Raw genomic sequence first — 5,553 nt, 5'->3', positions numbered from 1 at the left:
TGCATGTAAAGAAAGAAAAAGAAAAGAATAGTGAAGAAAGTTTATTATTTATTACAGATATGATACAGTACTGTACTGGAAATTGCTAATAATGAAAAGAAAGTGAGGTGCGTCATTGAGTTGTATGACAAACTGTAGAGCAGTACAATATTGTCACAAATGAATATACTGTACAGTATTTTGCATCTTCATTCCTTATGTGCAGTGCCACATGATCTTGGCAGTTGCAGTGCCAAGGTAATATTCATAATCATTCATTCATTCCTTTGTGACTGTGTGTTTGTCCTCCCACCACTATCTCAGCCGTATTCTTAAAACAGCAGGGAGGATCACCCCTACACCTTCCTCAGTAGACTGTATACACTGACACATTAAGGGTGAAGGAAGGAACTCCTCTCTCTCATTATATTAGAATTCTGTGGGTACACTTTATCTCTTCTACACTCTCCCTTTGCATCTTTTTTGAAGTGAACTGACCCTCGAGAAACTTTGTACTGGATTGTTGAGATGAATAGTGTAGGAAACTAGATAGCAAACAGTATAAGTAGAAAAACTAGCCATTAAAATTTCCCAAAACTTGCAAATCTAGTCATACATTTAGGTGATTCAACTATATCAAGATTAGCTTCTGTAATGTATTATCATGCACTATTTTCTTACAAACATTAAATCCATTGATGTATAAGACTACAAAATAGTAGTTGTGAGAGAACACATATTCTGGAGATACATACAGCATATTAGAAGAATTTTTACAAAAATATTGCATTTGATAGCTTAAAGTTTAGCCAAATTACTTGGCATCTGTGAATAGATTGAATTCTAATACAGTACAGTATTGTACTCAAAATATCAGCAAATGAAAGTGAGAAAGTGACTGATACAGTATATGGTAGTTATGGAAAGAAATTTTTATATTGTACTCTACAGGAATATCTCTGTTAGCCGGAATAGCTCAAACCTAGAAATCTCTGATAGCTGGAATTGAAATTTGCTTGGAAAATCACTACCAAAGCCGAAATTTTCCAAAAATTTCCGGCTTTAGGAAAAAAATTCCGAGGTTGAAAATCGAGAATTTTCTGAAAATGTCTCGAATAAAGATGAAAGTTAAAATATTTGTGGGGACCTGACCTGACTCAGTGTCAGGTGGAGGTAGGGTGGGGATTAGTGGTCTCATATAACTGACCTTCTGATGGAATATCAGGTCACCCTTTCTTGGGTGCAGAATTAGTGGGTCTCATGACCTGAAGATGCCTGAATAAACACGAAAGCTAAAGTATTTTTAGGGAGATTATGATAAGTATAAGTATAAATGAGTAAAGTTTTATCCCTTCAACAACATTACATTACATAACATTTTAAAATATGGAGTGAGAAAGCAGAAAGGTGTGAGTAATTAGAGAGATGGAGTGGAAATGAGTGTTGCCAAGTGCTCCTCAAGAGCTGATATTTAACTCGCTACCATGCAGTCACACACACCCAGATGTGTCTTAATTCCCTTGCTGGGGGTGTGTGAGTGGTGTTGGGGTGTGTGAGTGGTTGTTGGAGGGTGTGTTTGTGTGTGATGTAGAGGTGCATGTGTGATGTGTAGGTGGTGTTGGTGTGTTGACGGAAGTGAACCTTTTTTGGGGTGTGGGGTCGCACGGTCAGTTTTCTCCCCCCTTCCTCACTCAAGCGTGGCTAATTGTGATAGGGAGATGAATTTGATACCATAATGATCCTTAATAAATTCTCTACGAAACGTTTCCAATAAAATATCATAAAACAAAATATTTTGATATGATATAGTGATGGGAATTCCATTCTTTATAAAAAAACACTTAAGAAATATTGATACCGGAGTCGGTAAAATCAGTTCTAATTTCGTTCGACACACTATTTTATTTTGTATTTTTCATCAAAATAATCCTGAATACTTTATCTAAATAGTTTGGTTAAATAATTATATTTAAAAAACAAAAGCTCTTTATGATACTGGTGTGAATAGAGTTGTTACTTTTATCCTCTTCACCACTGATCGGTTCGTTAGTCGCTTGGGTGATCGATCACGTCTCTGTTACACACTTCACTCAATTGACTGTAATACATAACTAATCATGTCGTAACACTTGAGATGAAGGTTGGGTGCGAGATTATTGGGTCATGTTACTAACCTGACCCAGTGTTGGGTGGGGGATTAGTGGGTCTTATGACCCGAATATGTCTTGAATGACATTATTTTTTACCTTTTAAGAGAAAATACATAGTACTATACTGTACTGTATTGTATACAGTATGAAGTGTACATGTACAGTATTAATAAGCACAGATTATTACAGTAGCGTATCTGTACAAGTAATGGAAAACAAATACAGTAAACAATATTGTATCATGAAGAGTAAGTACAGAAGATAAACAGTGAGACGACCCTTGTGGGAGGAAGGGGGGCACACCCACATCATAGAGATTTTTAATTTTCAAGTATATATTTTACCAAGCTTTTAGATAAATTATTCTGGATTATTATAGTAAAGAAAAGGAGTTTCTAACATAATTAGAACTGCATTTACGTACTCTCCAGTAGTTTAGACTCGAGGAAAACATCCCCAGCACCCAGAAACGTTTTTGGGAAGTGGGCTAGTGTCTGTCTGTGCAAGAGGTCTAGTTTAGACACTCGGAAACTTTTCCCAGTAACCTGAAAATATTCCGGGGATAAGGAATTTTTCAGGTTTGAGAAAGTCGTCTGGTTACCTGGAAGTCTCTCTTCCCCGGAAGTGCTCTGCACCAATTGTTCCGGCTAACGGGGATATCACTGTACTTACATCACCCATTAAGATTGTTCATTGATCACTACATGCTGGTATTGGTATACCGGTAATGATGATAGTCTTAATTTGATCTTTACCCCTTCACTATGGGGATGCCACTTTTAGCATTTTGTTTGGCTAATGCCAGACAAATTTATTTAGCACAGAGAACACACAGGGGTTAAACAGACTTTAAAGATGTGTTGATTGTGGGACCAAACAGTTATATTTTTGTCATATCTCTAAGAAGATTATAGTAATATTTTGGTTTACAACTTATGTGCCTATTAATTGCTTAATCCCCTGAAATTATATATACAGTCTCTCCTCGACTTACGACGGGGTTCTGTCCCGACGACCAGGCTGTAAATCGAAAAGGCAAAAATATTACTTAGAAATTCTAAAATGGGTGTCTCCTTTTCTTCTCAGCACCACGAAAACTCTCACTTTTACGCTTGCCAGCCATTTTAAAGGGAATTACAAACAAAAATTTTGTCAGTACACAGCGCGATCACTAACGTCGGGACTCGAAAATACACGTGAAAAATATTTTTTTCGACCATGGCTGTCGTAAATTAGCTTTTGGCATTAATTGAACAATTGCGTTATTCCAAAAACGCTTAAATCAAACGCTCATAAAACACGAGTTACCTCTACTGTATTAGTATTAGAGCTATATACTGTACACATAATGTAATTTGGCTATAGGCTGGTGAATGAAGTATGTTTGTGAATCTTCATCTATCACAAACTACAGTGTGTGGTTTCATGAACATTTGTGTAGTCTTATGAGTGAGTTTATTTAGTGAGCCAAGCACATCTGACTCCTGTTCAAGCAAGAATACCACCCCAGTGTTGATGTAGACCCCTGTCAGGGTGCACTTCCCCCAATCTTAAAGGTGTTTAAGTTCACCTAAGCTATGGAAGGAGTTTACTTGCTCCTTTTTGTAAGTGAAGTGAAGAGGTCACCAAACCGACTTTTTTAAGAATATGACCATGTGTGTTTCCACTCCCTCTTTCCTTCTCTGTTCTTTCCATGTCATGTCATTCAAAAAATTCTATTAATGTATGTCGCTTTCCCTTCCATGTATGTCTTCAGTGCCATGTTATAAACTGAACCACCCGTAATCTTGTACAGTATGGTATGTGACTGATCAATAATATCCCTTTAAGTAGGTGACAGAATTCCAGCTGCAGTAGATCTCTTGAAATAATTGTTAAGAGTTCAGGTTGATTTCACACATTGCTTGTACAGTACACTGAAAATATATGAAAATTAATTTCATATTTCAGCTGTTCTTTACAGGAGGAATAGTTGAAGCATGGAAACAGGACATTATAATTATGAAAATACAGTATGTACAGTATAGTACAGTATTAATAATAATAGCTAGTCTTTTGTTAAACAAAAATGATGAAGAAAATAACAGAAGCAGTGTTTGTGACAAGTGTGACGAGGAATGCTTAGGAAAGCACTGGATTGTCTTCAGTAAGAACTTTATAATCAAAAGTTAAAAAGTTTAGAAATTTCAAAATGTTTTGGAAGTATGATACTGTAATTTTATTGTCTTGCTGAGTTTATTTTTTCATAACACCATTAATTTCAAGTGTAGAGTTACAAGGTATATTTTAGATTTTTTTGTTTTTACATTAAAAACAGTATTTATCATTAAATTAATGAAAAAAATAATAATACAGGGTAATAAGAATATAGTTATGTTGGCAGTAAAGGTCAAAATCTGAATTACAACAAACCAACAGCTTAATGCATAAATGTGTAGTGGAGCTACTTAAAGTTATTTGTGGAAGGGACATGGTTATCGATGGATTAACAATGATATACAGTATCCTAAATTGACAACTGTACTGTTTAAAGTGGATACTGTATATAAATTTAATACAGTACTCTCATTCCATTGGGCATTTGTACACCCCTTCCTTCCTGCTGCAGCATGCATAACTTTATAAAGGAATGTCTTTTGCTGCATCACATACTTGATTGCTCAATTGCTCACCACACTAGTCCTTGTGGAGCTTTTATTAGGTCTACAAAGCTCCGAAAATGATCTAAGACATGTACAATACCAGTATATATTTATGCAGCTAAAAGTGCCATGTGGAAGATTTTATGAAGAAACGTAAAAAATTTCCCAATATTGAAAGTAAACATAAAGTCCTCTGCCCTAAAAGTAGATAATTGAACTAGCAAAACTGAGCCTTAATTAACCTTAAATGTCATGTTACTGTGGACATATGTTTTAGCAGTTTACCATCATTAACCAGATATGTTCAGGGGACCTTTAGCCTTAGAGAAAAGGATTGAGTAGTGTGAAAGTGAGACAAAAATGTTAAGAGAGGAGGTGGGAATGGTTGTACGTGAACTCAACAGTGGGTGAACTCTGTTGATCCCTTCACTACAGGGACGCCACTCTTTAATAATTTATTTGGCCAACTCCAGATTATTTTATTCATCGCAGAGAGGACCCCATACACAAGGGGTTAAAATATTGAGAATGGAGGACAAAATAGTGATGGAATGGATGACAAGTGTTTACAGGAAATGATAGTGGATGGTAAAGAGCATGTATAGTTCCCCTGTATAACGGGATAGGTGTCAAGCATGAATGGTAAAATTGCTGAGGAAGAAGTCTGATGAGTTTACCATGATAAGTGTATGGCAAAGTTAATATTGAGAGACTCGTAACAAAAACTGTGTGTGTGTGTGTGTGTGAACTCAGAAAGGAAAGAGTATTATTGATCCACGGTT

The sequence above is a fragment of the Homarus americanus genome, unplaced genomic scaffold, assembly GCF_018991925.1.
Source record: "Homarus americanus isolate GMGI-L3 unplaced genomic scaffold, GMGI_Hamer_2.0 scaffold11794, whole genome shotgun sequence".
Lineage (NCBI taxonomy): Eukaryota > Metazoa > Arthropoda > Malacostraca > Decapoda > Nephropidae > Homarus > Homarus americanus.
This window is presented reverse-complemented; position numbering follows the sequence as displayed.